At 31.3% G+C, this 15,643-nt stretch overlaps 1 protein-coding gene across 2 annotated transcripts in view; it reads right to left on the bottom strand.

Moving 5' to 3' along the window:
* LOC108913099 (myosin heavy chain, non-muscle) overlaps positions 1-12,824 on the bottom strand; it is a 74,207-nt gene extending 61,383 nt beyond the window's left edge. For both annotated transcript variants that reach the window (XM_018718571.2, XM_018718572.2), the window contains exon 1: positions 12,601-12,824. The gene's annotated coding sequence lies outside the window, so the exon portion shown is untranslated. The remainder of the gene's footprint in view (positions 1-12,600) is intronic.
* Positions 12,825-15,643: the final 2,819 nt, after the last annotated feature.

Genomic DNA, 15,643 nt, shown 5'->3' with positions numbered 1-15,643 from the left:
ACAAACTTACATAGTAAATCAACATTACCAGACCATGCGCTGTTGCCATTTTTAAGTAGGTTTGATAAAGCGGTTTACTTTTTCTGGCGCGAAAACGGTGGTAGAGTAAGGTTATATTTGTATAAATTCTGAAGCGTGTTGTATTATTTTATACAGGCACAAAGTGAATCGTTCAAGATTGTTAGTGCAATCGGCTAAAAATAATGGAACAGGGAAAAATTATTTTTAATTTTTAAAAACATAATATGTCATCTAACCCCAATCAATAAACCACTTTAATTATTTAGTTTCATTAGTTGAGCGTTTAATCGCGCTTGTTTACTAAAAAATAAAAATGAAATTAAAAATGAAAATAAAAATGAAATTCTGTAAAATTATTTTTAGTAATAGTTGTAAAAAGTCGCAACATAACATAAGAATATAATCTGGGTTTTATTCATGTAATATTTCTTTTCAAAATACGGGGTGTTAAAGTTTCAATTTTTTAAAAGTCTTTTTGTAATATCTTTTCGACAAAACAATAAGGTACTGATTAGAAATCTGGTACACTTGATACTTATAATATATACGGTAATATATTTGTATCCTTTTTATGAAATTTTATGTGTTATATATTTGCGATACTCAAACCCTCAAATTGATACAATTTTTTGTAATAAGCCACTGTAAGTAATACAGGGCGTTTAACCGTATTAAGCAGTGCTCCCAATTGAACATAACGACCATGTTTTGAAAATTAATGTTGAAAGGCTTTAGGTGGAGAAACATAAAATCGAATTCTAGGTGTGTTGGGGCTTTTGACTTCGTAAAACAAGTTTTATTAGAAACAACCTCCGATTGCTGATTAGAAAAATTATTATTTTTTAATGAATGTCATGATTTAGTCGATATCAAAATAATAGTGTTAACATATTTTTGTTTATTTTACTGAAGTATGTTGTTTATTTACGATAACACAAGGTGTCCGAAATAAGTTTAAAAGCCTAACTATATTTTACTTGCAAAGATTTAATGTAATTCTTTCATGTAAGTGTAGGGTTCTTTAATATAAAATAATTTGAGCTTACCCTACAAGTTAGGGGTCATTAAATTTTAATTTTTTTATTACATTCACAAATATATTTTGAAATACAAAATAATAATTTGAAATTTTGATTGATGATTAACAACTTTTAAATTGGTACTTAACATTTAAAACAAGTATATTTTAGTAGCAATACCATGTGCTACTGGTTGTATTTTTTTGGGGGTTCTGATTATTCTGAGCATACGCAACTGCATAATTTTGACATTTTTTGTAGGACTTAATTTAAACATCAAAACAAAAACATTTTAGAGGATGTTAGTTTCTATGATTTTTATAAAAATAAATTTGTTAACGTTATTGAAACAAATAAGGAAAAACTTATATTAAGGAACAAATTTCACATAAGGCAGTTGTTAAATATGTTTAAACTTATTTCCAGGCACTGTACAATACAGGGTGTCCTACTAAGGTCGGCGTGGTACGATATTAGAAAAAGTATAGGCCTTAGAGCTTCGAGAAAAAAAATTTGAATAATAAATCGTTGGAAATAGTTTTCAAGTTCGTAGCTCGGCCGCTAGGGGGCGCAATCTACGTATCAAAACAGAGTTGAATTTTTCTCAGAAACGTTTCCTATTCAGGTATATTACATAGTACAAATATGGATAGCCGGATTCATTGCGTATAACTTTTGTTATTGACCTTTTGTTCTATGTCTCGACAGAAAAAGTGGGGAAAGTCCCTAATCTTTCATCAAAAAAATGTAATTTTTTAAGGATTGGCTCATCAAAAGCCCATAGTGTTATACCTCGTTGGAAAGGTATTTTCATGCTTTATTTCGTGGTGAATGGGTAATGTCATTTACCTCAATATGAAAACCTATAGATGGCGTTATTTCAAAAGATTTCCTTTTATGGATTTTTCTCAAAAATTTTAAATGCTATAGTTTTCTTTCCATAAATGTATTCAGCACCAAAAATTTATGAATATAGTGTAAGTTAGAAATTTCTAAGGAAAGTGTTGTTTATTAAAACCTAGTCAATTATGGATCTAAATAAATTTAAAACAAAAGCAATTTCTTACCCAACATAGTATTTTAATATGTTTTTTACCTACTTGTTTGTCCGACGTTTCATATCCTGTAATTAGGCTTACGTGAATAAATTTATACTACTACTACTACTACTACTACTACTACTACTACTACTACTACTACTACTACTTATTTATTTATTAGCGCTGTTTATCCAAGTTTAGGTTGTTTCACGTTGTTTTAAAAAAGTTAAATTGCACGATACAACTTTTTATAGGTTAGTTTGAAGAGCATAAAAATAGCTACATTTTCATTATCTTTTTTTGGTATCAAGTTATTCACAAATTAGTGAGCAAAAAATAAATAATAATTGAGGAACACGCCGCTAACGAAAAGACATTTAATTACCGAAACAAAATACGTTTATAAAAGAACCTACAATTGAAACAAATTAAAATCGAATTAGTATAACACATTTTTCCTGTATAAAACATTTTCATACCGGGCGCTCCAGATCGAAGTTACCAAGTCACTATTTACAATGCCCTTACTGTCCTTGTTTGAAATATATTTGTGGTATATTATTTATTTTTTATTATTTTGGGACTACACCACTGACTTCTACAAATGATTAGATAAAACTAAAAAGCCACCGACAAATTTCAAGAAGTCAATTTATTTATTAGATGTGAAAAATGCAGGGATGCAGTGTTTTTTCTTTTGAACAAACCATAACAATTCTTCTGATGCTACACACATTTTTCACAATTTCATCGATTCCTCTTGTTGTTTACTATTAACGAAAGTTAATCGATAAAAAAAGGAGCTTTAAAGTTGAAACGATGTTCTTGCATTTGCACCACAGCATATGCGCCCGTCTTAAGAAAAGAATCACGTGTTTGTGGAAAAAGTTACGTTTATTCCTATGATGAAAGAATCGATTAATTATATCGAAAGCCTAGTTGAGATTTACATACTTTCACTCGTAAACAGATAAAAATATACATANAAATATTCAAATATTTTCAAAAACAGTAAAATTTTGATTAAAAAAATAGATATTACTATATATATATATATATATATATATATATATGTGTGATAACATCTACAGAAATGCATCTTTATTTTTGTTTTCAATCTAGTATGGAAAACAAAAGTTTTAAACACAAACATTTGCGCGCAAACATCTACTGTGAACAAGTTTGTTCACAAACCCATGGGTAAATTCAGTGTTGCAATTCTAAATTTTGTATTTTGCATAGTCTGATATTTTCAATTAAACCCTCGAAATCAGTATCATTCTCAAAAAAAATATATTTTTTTATTATATTGTTAATAACTGTTTAAAACAAAATAGGATGTCATATCCCATCTTGAAAAATATATTCTTTCAAATATAGAAACCGAATAAATAATTTTTTTGGTATAAACAAACAGATTTACTTTTGTTTCAGGACAAACAAAAAATATTTTATTAACGTTTGGTTTTGTTTACGATCAACTGTTTTTGTTTTGTTTAAAAACATTTGTATGTGAAAACTGTTTGTAGATCTAGGCGTTAACAGACTAAAGTAGCAGGAAAGATGAGTATCAATGCCTGTGACAAATTATACAGGGTGATTCAGGTTTAATCGATAGAACAGATTAAAATAATATTCATTCATGATATAAACTTATTTCCTAAATCATATCATTTCGGAGATAAAGGGCGTTGAAATATAATTTTTCCCCCTTTTCCCTCTTAACTTTTGAACCACTCATCCGATTGGGGTGATTTTCGGAACACAAACACTCCTTATGATCTTACGTGAGCTTCTTAAGTTTGAACCACCTACTCCTCTTAGAAGTGTACTTTTTGTGTGAGGGGGGGGGGGGTACCCACCTACATTACTTAAAAACTTTAAAAAAAAAATAATTAATTTTAATAAAACAACTGCACACCACCTTTGTCTCATTAATTTTGAAACTTTTTCGTCTCTTGTTTTTTTTCGATATTTGGTCTTGTTTCTGAGGTAACACAGCCACACAAAAAAAAAGTTGTCTGTACTTTTCATGCCACCCATGAAAAACAAAACTCACATTGATTTGTATAAACTGACGTTTGTCAAAATCATCGTTAAAAGTATTATTTCAAAAGTATTTTTAGTGCTAAGAAAAGGGAAAAAAATTCCTACTTCAACGCCCTCTATCTCCGAAACGATGCGATTTAAGAAACAAGTTTATATCATGATGAATGAACATTATTTTAACCTGTTCTATCGATTCCTGAAGTTATCCACATTAAACCTGAATCACCCTGTATACATTTTTAATGACCACAACCCTAGGAACGGAGTGTTACCATCAAATTTTGTCTTTGCATGTCAATGAGCATTCGTATTCAAAAACACAACTAAAATAAAAGGTAGTAGGTCAAATTAACTTTGACTTGTAGCTACAAAAATCCATCAGCTCTCGATGGCGTGCAAAAGTTGAGATTATATTTTAAGAATATTATAACATTGATCATACTTATTTTTAGAATGAATCCCAAAGGTAGAGAAGCAACCGAAAAAAAAAACAAACCGGTACCTATAACAGACAATGATCCACAACTCTAATAGCGCAAACTATTATTTTATTCAGTATTTTGCGTCATTAAAAAACAGAAGAATTACCTTCTGATTGTGAAATAAAGTCATATGTCAGAAGGTTACTTCAAGAGCTGCTTAATTTTACTTATCACATTGCTGTTATAAGTAAAAATACATACAAAATATAATAAATATACAGGGTAAGTTTAAATCAAGTTAACTAATGGTATTAAATAAATATGAGTCCAAAATACATATAATAGTTGGACATACTCGTATCTTAATATAAAGTGCTTTATTTATGAATAGCAGAGAGTAAAAAAATTCTTAACTTTTCTAAGAAAATGTAGTGTTGCTGTAAATTAACCTTATCTGGATTCACGTCAAATATAGTATAGTGCAGAATTAAAATACTTAAGGAATTCAATTTTATAATAATGCCCACCTATACGCAATTTTGACCAGTGTCGTATCATTTTTTATTTTGAAAGAAGTTATGATAACAGCACGACACTGCAGAAATTTGTATGCGCTACGAAATTTAAAGATAATTGGGTAATTGGTTTCGCAATTATAAAAATATTTTTTTATTTCAACTTTGCGTTGAAATAATCTGGTAGCATTTGTACTCATTGATTTAAATAAACCCTATAAATAATTTCCATTGGTATTTTCAAAAAGCTTTTATATATCTATAAATTTGCAAAGTAAATCATTTTAATTGTTTAGTATATTAGCAAACTAGGTATAACAAATATTTATTGTATTTATTTATGCATATACAGGGTGTTTGGAAAAGTTCGTACAAAATTTAAGGAGGCGACAGTAGAGCCAAAAATAGTAAAAAAAGTTCCTATAAACATTGGTCCTTCGGAGCACCATTACTGCGATGTGGCCCTCCAAAGGGATCTTATCCTTTGGATATTTTTTAAAATAACTTTCTTTGTGATTAAGATAATGGAATGAAAATTGTAGGTAATAATCGTACCATAAGGGTCTTTAACTATCGTAAGTTTTATCAAAATCGGTTATAAATAAGGACAGTTTGCTAACTACCCTTACCAGAAATTTTTCGATTTTATTTTTATTCCTTTGAATTATCAAGCAAATATTATTTTTTAATGAAATATACTTTTTTAAAGAAAAAAATGTCTTCTTTTTTCATATTCTGCGTAGTTTAGTCAGAAATAATTATTTTTAAATAATGTATGGCCTAGAACAGTAACTTTTTTTAACATTTTCACATCTTTCATAGTGACAGTTTCATTGTAATGATACTAATGATGTCACTTTTGCGTGCTATCATTTAAATTATTACATTCTTTATTTTCTTAGTTGTGAGTTTTGCGCTTGACTTTGCATTTCATTCGATTTTTTTTACAGTGAATATGCCGATATGCGTTTTATTTATGGTTTCTTTAATAGAAATAGTCTGACAGCTCAAAAAAAGTATCGGCAACGTTTCCCCGATAGAAGGCAACCTTCTGCAAGATTGTTCGAGAAAATTCATGCAAGAACGATGGAATCAAGAGAACTAAATCCAAGATATTGTGAATTTGGTCGTCCAAGGAGGCGTAGGCATGATTTAGACGAAGTAATTTTAGGATTTTTTTACCGTAATGCTACTGCGAGTGTAAGGAGAGCGTCTGCTCATGATGGTTCATGGTTGTAAAAAAATCGAATGAAAAGCAATGTCAAGCACAAAGATCACAACTAAGGAACGGAAGAATTTAAATGATAGTACGCGAAAGTGACAATCATTAGTATCATTACAATGAAACTGTCCCCATGTAAGATGCCTACTATGTGAAAATGTTAAAAAAGTTACTGTTCTCAGGCATACATTATTTAAACAATAATTATTTCTGATTAAACTACGCAGAATTTGAAAATAAGTAGACATTTTTTCTTCAAAAAAGTCTAATTCATTAAAAAAATAATATTATTAGCTTGATAATTCAAAGGAATACAAAAAATCGAAAATTTTCTGTTAAGGGTAATTAGAAAACTATCTTAATTTTGATGAAACTTATGATAGTTAAAGATCCTTATGATTATTACCTACAATTTTCATTCCATTATCTTATTGTTAATCAGAAAGAAAGTTACCCCTTTGGACTGCCATATCTCAGTAACGGTGCTCCGGAGTACCAATGTTTATAGGGACTTTTTTTACTATTATTGGCTCTACTTTCACCTCCTTAAATTTAGTACCAACTTTTCCAAACACCCTGTATAGTAAAAATATTAACTGATTAAGTATTTTTATTTTACTTGCCAAGTATGAAAATAATACGGTGTAATAAATAAAGAATATTGTATTAATTTGTAATCAGATATTTTGAATAATACATCACAATAATAAATAAACTAATTCATTAATTAATAAACAATTTTACATTTTTGATGTACCGAATTTATCCTAAATTAATGCAGCTGTATACATAGTTATACTGTTTAAATTAACATTAACATGTACTATTCTATACTTAGCAACACTGATACTGGGACCTGTAACTTTGCAAAAAGTGCTAATTTGTGGCTTTTTCAAAATGAAAGTTAAAGTTTTCAAAATAATATTCATACATTTCAATCCTGCAGCGAGCATATTTCCAAAACGTCACAAAAAGACACTTTTTTGCCCTAACGTAAAACCAACTTAATCTGGTAGAAAAGAAATTAATTATAATTTTGGTTACGACACAGATACTCCTGCACGATTTCCCTGGTCCAGTACCCGCAATAAGAGCAACATAACTATATAGAATTAGATCTAGCAGTTGCAACCATCCTCCAGGTATTTTTAACAGCGTGGTTCTTGGACCGTGCAGCGGTATATTTCATCATACGCACATAATTTATACCTATTGAAATTAATTTACATGGGACCGACCGGCAGGTATTCTTTCACGTTCATATACGACCTTCCAAGGCAGTCTTCTTGACCAGCCGGGGGCTCTCCTCAAAAGAAAACACACTGTCATGTCATGACACACATTGCTAGTAGTGCTCCCGAAGAGCTCTCGTAAGTTATGGTATAATAATAGTACCTTTGTTCATTTTAATGAAGTGGCTATTCTCTTACCAAACGTGCATTGTTCATAAAACTAAGAAAATATGTTATGAATTCAGTACATACAAGGCGCCAATTTACTGGATTACCTTGTATTTTTCTAGTACATACATACTTCCTATTCCGAAGGCATTACCGATAGGAAAACCAAAAAACGTAAGAAGTCTATTTAGAAAATAACCGAACTTAATTTTTTTAAACTTTATTATTAATTTTATACATTATTGGTCCTTGTCTCCCTCAAAGTACTCCCCTCCCCCATTCACACACTTTTTCCAGCGGTGTTTTCATTTCACGAAGCAGTCTTGGATAGCTTCATTTGAAATGGCTTTTAAAGTCTGAGATGAATTTACTATGATGTATGTTTTCAATAATCTGAAACCGGCGTCCTTTCAGCATTGATTTTAATTTTGGAAATAGGATATAATCGCAAGGAGCCAGATCTGGTGAATAAGGAGGATGGGGGAGAACAGTAATCTGATTTTTGGCACAAAATTGACGAACTGATATAGTTAAGTCACAACTCTGCGGATTTTTTCACGTAATCGTTGTAAAACGCCTGTCAGCAGTTGAAGTCGTAGTTCTTCCTGGTCGAGGATCGTTAATTGACTGACGACCACTTCTAAATCGTGAAAACCATTCGTAATATTGCGTACGACCCAAAGCATCATCTCGGTAAGCTTGATGAAAAGTTTGAAACATTTCCGTGAAAGTTTTCTCTAGTTTCACCCAAAATTTTACGTTGCGTTGTTCCAGGAAATCGCAATATAATCAAAAATTATCACTAACACTTAAACCTGTTGCACTCAAATAACAATATCACGAAAACTAAATGATATAATTGATATATCAACTATGGAGTACCTATATACACTCCATAATATCAACAATCAAAGAACATGTAGTTACAGACGAGGTTATGCGCAACGCATTGCTGCCAACCCCAAAAAGTTCGGTTATTTTATGAACAGATCTCGCATGTCTTAAACCCGTTTTACATTTATCAGTTTTTGATCCAATAAATTGTTCAAGAAATTTGTCAAAAAATTATTACAATTTTCTATATTCACGGCACCTTTTTTACGTTGCAGTAAATTGGTCAATTTCACGTTTAAGGCTGCCTATTTTTAGAACAAAACTCAGTCATGATAACAGAAAACCACAAACCTTAATAAAGTTATAATCGTGCCATTCTTACGTAATCCCAACAACAAACACTTATATGTAACCTAAATCATCATGTAAACATAACACAATGTAATTGAAATTGATAGTACTGAAGTAACTAAAAATTTCCAAAACCGGTCAATAAATTAGTACCAGCTTCTTGGACAATTTTTATCGAAGGTACAAAATTTCACACATCAAATTAGTATTTTATTGACATCACAGCAGCTATAAAAAATGATATACAAACGGACAATTTAAGTTGAAACCTGAAATGTCCACATATACAAAGTTATTAATGTTTAAAAAGTCACTTTAAGTATGTAGAGTCTAAACATGTCGTAACCCTAAATATTGTGTCAAGTGTGAAGTTTGAAGAAGCGTGACCTATTCTGCAAAATAAAATGATTGATGTTGAAGGCAGTATACGCCATAATTTGTCAGTCGTGTGCTCAAGTGACGTCATCGCAAGCGCGTTGTGACCCTACTGTGTATGTATTTTCACATCACGCTAGACAACCAAGTTTTTAAACTGATAATTAACATGAAACAACCACTCTAATATCTAATCTAGTAGACAACTAGGATCGAGGATCGAGGCTAGGATCAATCGTCAACATAATCCATCAGACATATACCGGTTTCCAACTTAATAATTATCATCAGTATGCTGTAGGTGTGACTGACTACCGCTATTTTTGGTGTCTTAACTATAGACATGGAATAAATATAGGTGAGATGTAACAATGAATAACTCAATCTCTGAAATAACTATTGAGTAGACATAGGCCCTCAAATATTACAATTATATGCTGGTCCGCAAAATAACGGAATGGAGGTTACTCTCTGCCTGCTCGGATCTTTGAAGGTTGAAGGTCTAAGCCAGCGATCGGCAATTGGCGAACCGCGGTCCAGATCCGGACCGCGGAAGGTAAAGAACTGGACCGCCAAATATTTTTTTTTTAATTATAATTACTCAAAATATTTAAAACATATTTTTCTGTAGATAGTAGTAGTAGGTTACTTAAAAAAACTGGCTCGAGCCCGCAAATGGAATTTCTCCCATTGATTTTTTAATATAAATATGCCTATCTAATGTATTTCATATTTTATTTTGTGAGTACAAATTAAAATAAAAAATTAGTAAGGAATATGAGTTTTTTCTGGACCTCGTTAAACATTTTCAAAAGTATCCGGACTCCACCTAAAATTACTTGCCGACCCCTGGTCTAGGCACTAAGTAACAGTGACCATTCATAGATATAGATAGCATTGTTCCACCTCTCTACTTCATTGTCCAACACATTATTATGTTTTGGTTTATTTCTCTTAATTTAGAGATAGACTCATAAAGCCCTATATCCTATATCATCGAGTATATCATTGTAGTCATGACGAAACGTTATATCTAAATATGTAAAAATATAGAGTGGGTTCTATTAAGAAATCCTTCCTAGACGTTTATCTCCGTAAATTAATGGTTAATATTTTCGCAACATCAGCAGAAAAATTAACATACTTTACGTACCTAATTTTTATTATTAATCCTATTTTATACCTCGAAAAATTAAGAAGAAAACAGGGGTCAACAATCGGTGAAGGTCTTAGGCTTGATTAAACTGATCGATAGATTGGGAACAATGGTACTGCTTCCATTAAAAAATTTTGCTGCATTGTACAATTTTGCATTTACTTTAAACATTTAAAATGTTGGTTACATACAGGGTGTTTCTAAAATAGGGTTCCAAACTTCTGCTGCGTTTATAACTCATTAAAATATGCCAAAAAGTTCCTATTAACATGTGCCCTAAAACGCACCCTTAGGAAGTTATATGCCCTTAAAAGGGCTCAAACAAAACTGTTTTTTTTATACTTAAATTTTCCACTCACCACTTTTACTAATTAAACACTGCAAAGCTCAATTGACTGTTTATCAATCACTTAAATTGTTAAGCGTTGTGGCAACGTCAGTCTTTTATTTGCCATGGTAAACAGATTTTTGTAATTTTTTGCCTTTTTAACAACTTAAAGAGCAGAGTAATTTTCAAACTCAATTTACTTGAAAACCATTGGAAATATCGATTTGGACAAAGATAATATTTTTTACGTAAAATTGTTAAGATTTTATAAATCTGTAGAGAAAATTGTAAAAAAATTTAAATAAAAATTACGGGCCGAAAACTCCCTTCACCAACTTAATTGGGACGCATATGATTTGCATGTCGAAAAACGGAGTCCCATGTTATTTAACGTAAAAAGTTATGTAAGACCCATACATTTTTTTCTATTTATTTGCGACCGTTTTGCCAATAACAGAAAAAAAACAGTTTTGTTTGAGCCCTTTTAAGGGCATATAACTTCCTAAGGGTGCGTTTTAGGGCACATGTTAATAGGAACTTTTTGGCTTATTTTAATGAGTTATAAACGCAGCAGAAGTTTGGAACCCTATTTTAGAAACACCCTGTACACATGCAGACACACATTATTTTGGGATATATATATATACCTACTAAAATACATGGTTTGTTACTACCATCCTTTACCATGATTTAATTATATTCTAAAAGTTAACAGCTTTATATAACTATGGACCAAAAATATTTACATGTAAACAGGTTTTATTACTGAAGATTTTTCAATAAGAAAATAATCAAAATGTGCATTTATGAATTTGTAATATTTTTTAGATTTACAGCTGCTTTAACATTCTGGTGCGCATTTAACGAAATTTATTAACATTCATATCTGCATTTTTTAAATAACTGATTTAAGTTATGCCAAATAATATCACAGTAGAAATCAAACGATTTTATTTTCTAGTTTAATGTCTTCGAATATCAGTTTGAGACGACGAAAATATAAACGTACAAAAATTTTGTAAAAGCATTTAAAAACATTAAACAGACGGAAAATGCCTACAAAATAAAGACCAAAACAAAAATGAGAAAACAATCAGCAAACAAATTGTCGCGGTTTTCATTAGTCTCCTTCCTGGGCTGGAATTATTTTCATTGTGGATTATGATTAAAAACTCGGCTGGGAATGCAAACTAAAAATGATAACGCCGTTTTATCTCCTTAGCTTCATAGAATACTAAACCACAACCTCTTGGTTAATCAATACGTTTTATTTTAATTGGAACGGATGAAATACAGGCGTAAACATACATGAAGAAGACCTTTTAACACCTAATCATCATTAAATATTAGTAGTTAGTTAGCAGCACTGTCAGACATTTATCAGTTAATGGAGACTACAGTTCTCAAGACAATTTAAAAACTGATCTAAATATATAGATAGTTCTCTGTACGACAAACACAGATTGTGTAACGAATGAATAGTAAAATATGAATAGACCAGGTAAAATTCAAAATAGGCCCACTCTCATTATTTACAAACGTACCAATATGTATTAACTGTATATATGGTTTATCTACTTTTATCCTTAAATATTAGTAAGTAAAAAAATGCTAAGCAGAGCTAATGTTATATATTTATATTTTAGTCATAATTTTTCAACGCTTAAACGACTTTACAGATTTGCATTGTCCCATGCAGTGTAAAGGGGACACTAAATTAACAATTAAATTAAAACTGCAATAATAAATGAACACTGAAAAATTCGGATTGAATTAGAGGGACCCCTTGCAAAAAAAAACAACATTCAAACCTTGCACAAGTAAATCTTTCCAGGGGGTAGTGATTAGAAATTGATAGTAAAACTTACCATTAACGAAAGATCCTTCCGTCCAATAGCTGGATTCGCGGAAAACACAAATTCAGGGCACTTCGGTAAAAAAGTCAGTCATAACCGAGACACACACAGTATGGATTGGAAAAGGAGCCGGAGTCGACGTACAGACACGCGAACGTTAAATTTAACGACACATTCAACGAATACGGTAGTATATAGAGTGTTTTGGCCGGTTGTTATTGTTTCCTCCAGCTCCAGTTGGGGGCTAGGTGGAAGGGAAGAGCAGCCGGCGCGAGACCCCTCTGAAAGGACTTTTGGCGCACGCGCTGGGAACGCAGCTTTGCGTCCGCATTGATCAAACCACGTGTTTCATTTGGGATGTCGCTCTGTCGTTCTGTCATCTGTAACATATTCTTATTAGCTGGCTCACTGGGTACTTTACTATAAATGCAGCCGACATCGTCATCTGGTGGATATAATTTGAATTAACATTTAAAGTTTAAATAAATGAATTAATTGAAGTACTTTGTGCAGCCAATAAGACATATGCACAGGGGCGGCACTTGTTCAATTTGGTTCAGTTAATTGGTAGAATAATGAAATTTTGTTCTCTTGTAAAGCCTAGTCCAGACCTACATACATTTGCTCGCCAACATTTAAACATTTGTATAAAAACTGTAAAAAAACATTTAAACAAATGATTAAATGTTTTTTGTTTTCCCGTCAAAATGGGAAACGCGTGTTTTTATACTAGCCAAGAAGCAAGTCTGGACGCGTTTTCTGAAGCAAATGTTTGTTTAGTGTGTTGTAAGCAATTGTATCAGTGGTAGCGTTTTTCTTGGTTCATTGTTTATTGTGTTTATAGATATAGGGCTATATAACATGTGAAATATATTATATATCCAGCACAAATGGCCGCTACTGCCTCACTATTCATGTTTTTTCAGTAAACACATGTTTTTGTCTTTAGTCTGGACTCAATTGCTATCAAATGTTTATGGAAACAAAACACAATACACAAGTGTATATAAATGTTTTGTTTGCAGGCAAATGTTTCCAAACAACAATCGAACAAATCACTCAATCACTCATAATAAATCAAGTTGTCAACGTACTGCTGTTATGACTCAATAGTCCGGGCGAATTAAGTTTTTTTTCAGAAATCGGGCCTACCTTTCATTCAAAAAAAAATCAACGTATAAAGGTAGTCTTCTACTTTATAACGAGACCAAGTTTATTACAAAGTATTAAATAGAACAGCCAGAATACCGTTTAAAAAGAAAAAAATTATTTCGGCTCTTATTGGTCGGATCGAGACGATTTTTTTTTCTTAATTCATGTTTTTTTAAGAACTCTTTGATGCAATTGGTTTGAAATCTGTATATTAAAAATTTGCCGAGATAAGGACCCTAGTTACCGTTTTTTTTTTTNATAAATGAATTAATTGAAGTACTTTGTGCAGCCAATAAGACATATGCACAGGGGCGGCACTTGTTCAATTTGGTTCAGTTAATTGGTAGAATAATGAAATTTTGTTCTCTTGTAAAGCCTAGTCCAGACCTACATACATTTGCTCGCCAACATTTAAATATTTGTATAAAAACTGTGTAAAAGTTGTTTAAAATGTGTTTGCAAACATTTGTTAAAAACATTTAAACAAATGATTAAATGTTTTTTGTTTTCCCGTCAAAATGGGAACCGCGTGTTTTTATACTCGCCAAGAAGCAAGTCTGGACGCGTTTTCTGAAGCAAATGTTTGTTTAGTGTGTTGTAAGCAATTGTATCAGTGGTAGCGGTAGCGCTAAATTTCGTGGTTCATTGTTTATTGTGTTTATAGATATAGAGCTATATAAAATGTGAAATATATTATATATCCAGCACAAATGGCCGCTACTGCCTCAGTCATGTTTTTTCAGTAAACACATGTTTTTGTCTTTAGTCTGGACACAATTGCTATCAAATGTTTATGGAAACAAAACACAATACACAAGTGTATATAAATGTTTTGTTTGCAGGGAAATGTTTCCAAACATTGGTTTGTGGGTAGTGTATGTAGGTCTGCACTAGGCTTAAGAATGCCTTTCGAGGACACGAGGTTAATCGAACAAATCACTCAATCACTCATAATAAATCAAGTTGTCAACGTACTGCTGCTATGACTCAATAGTCCGGGCGATATAAGTTTTTTTTTAGAAATCGGGCCTACCTTTCATTAAAAAAAAAATTCAACGTATAAAGGTAGTCTTCCAATTTATAATGAGACCAAGTTTATTACAAAATATTAAATAGAACAGCCAGAATACCGTTTAAAAAGAAAAAAATTATTTCGGCTCTTATTGGTCGGATCGAGACGATTTTTTTCTTAATTCATGTTTTTTTAAGAACTCTGATGCAATTGGTTTGAAATCTGTATATTAAAAATTTGCCGAGATAAGGACCCTAGTTACCGTTTTTTTTTTGGTTTTTTCTTAATAACTTTTAACTTTTTAATAATTTTTAAGTTGCAATATAAATATTGCAACTTAAAAATCTGAAATTTACACAAATGCGAGATAATGTCTTTCCGATCCTTTTTCACCAAATTTTATACCTTGACTTAGGCAGAAGATATATGCGCTCGCGATTTCGACTTTATAATTTTGCAATAGGCCGCCATTTTGAAATTGGGGGTCCGGATTGCGGGTATTTGTTGAGCACCCCAACAGTTATTTTTTCCTGTAGTTTCATCCGATTTTAGTCAAATTCGTTCTTTTTATTTAATGCTGAAAATTTTGCGCATTTTTTTTCACCGCTAATTTTGCAATGTAAAATAAAATTTGCGAGCTTTCGCGAAAGCCTATCCTTGTAGCAAATTTCTTCAGGAACAAAATCAATAAGTGATAAACATCATGTTTCAGTGTGTGTAAAATTTGATATTTCAAGAAAAACGTTAACAAATCATAACTAAACTGCCGTATCTTTGTATCTTCATATATTACAAGGAATGAGTTTATCAGCTTTTCTGATGTTACTATAAAATGTTCTAATATGACAAAAATTTAACCAGTGTATTTATTTTTATTTTAAACCACTGGCA

Source organism: Anoplophora glabripennis, unplaced genomic scaffold, assembly GCF_000390285.2.
Source record: "Anoplophora glabripennis isolate ALB-LARVAE unplaced genomic scaffold, Agla_2.0 scaffold542, whole genome shotgun sequence".
Classification (NCBI taxonomy): domain Eukaryota; kingdom Metazoa; phylum Arthropoda; class Insecta; order Coleoptera; family Cerambycidae; genus Anoplophora; species Anoplophora glabripennis.
This window is presented reverse-complemented; position numbering and strand designations above follow the sequence as displayed.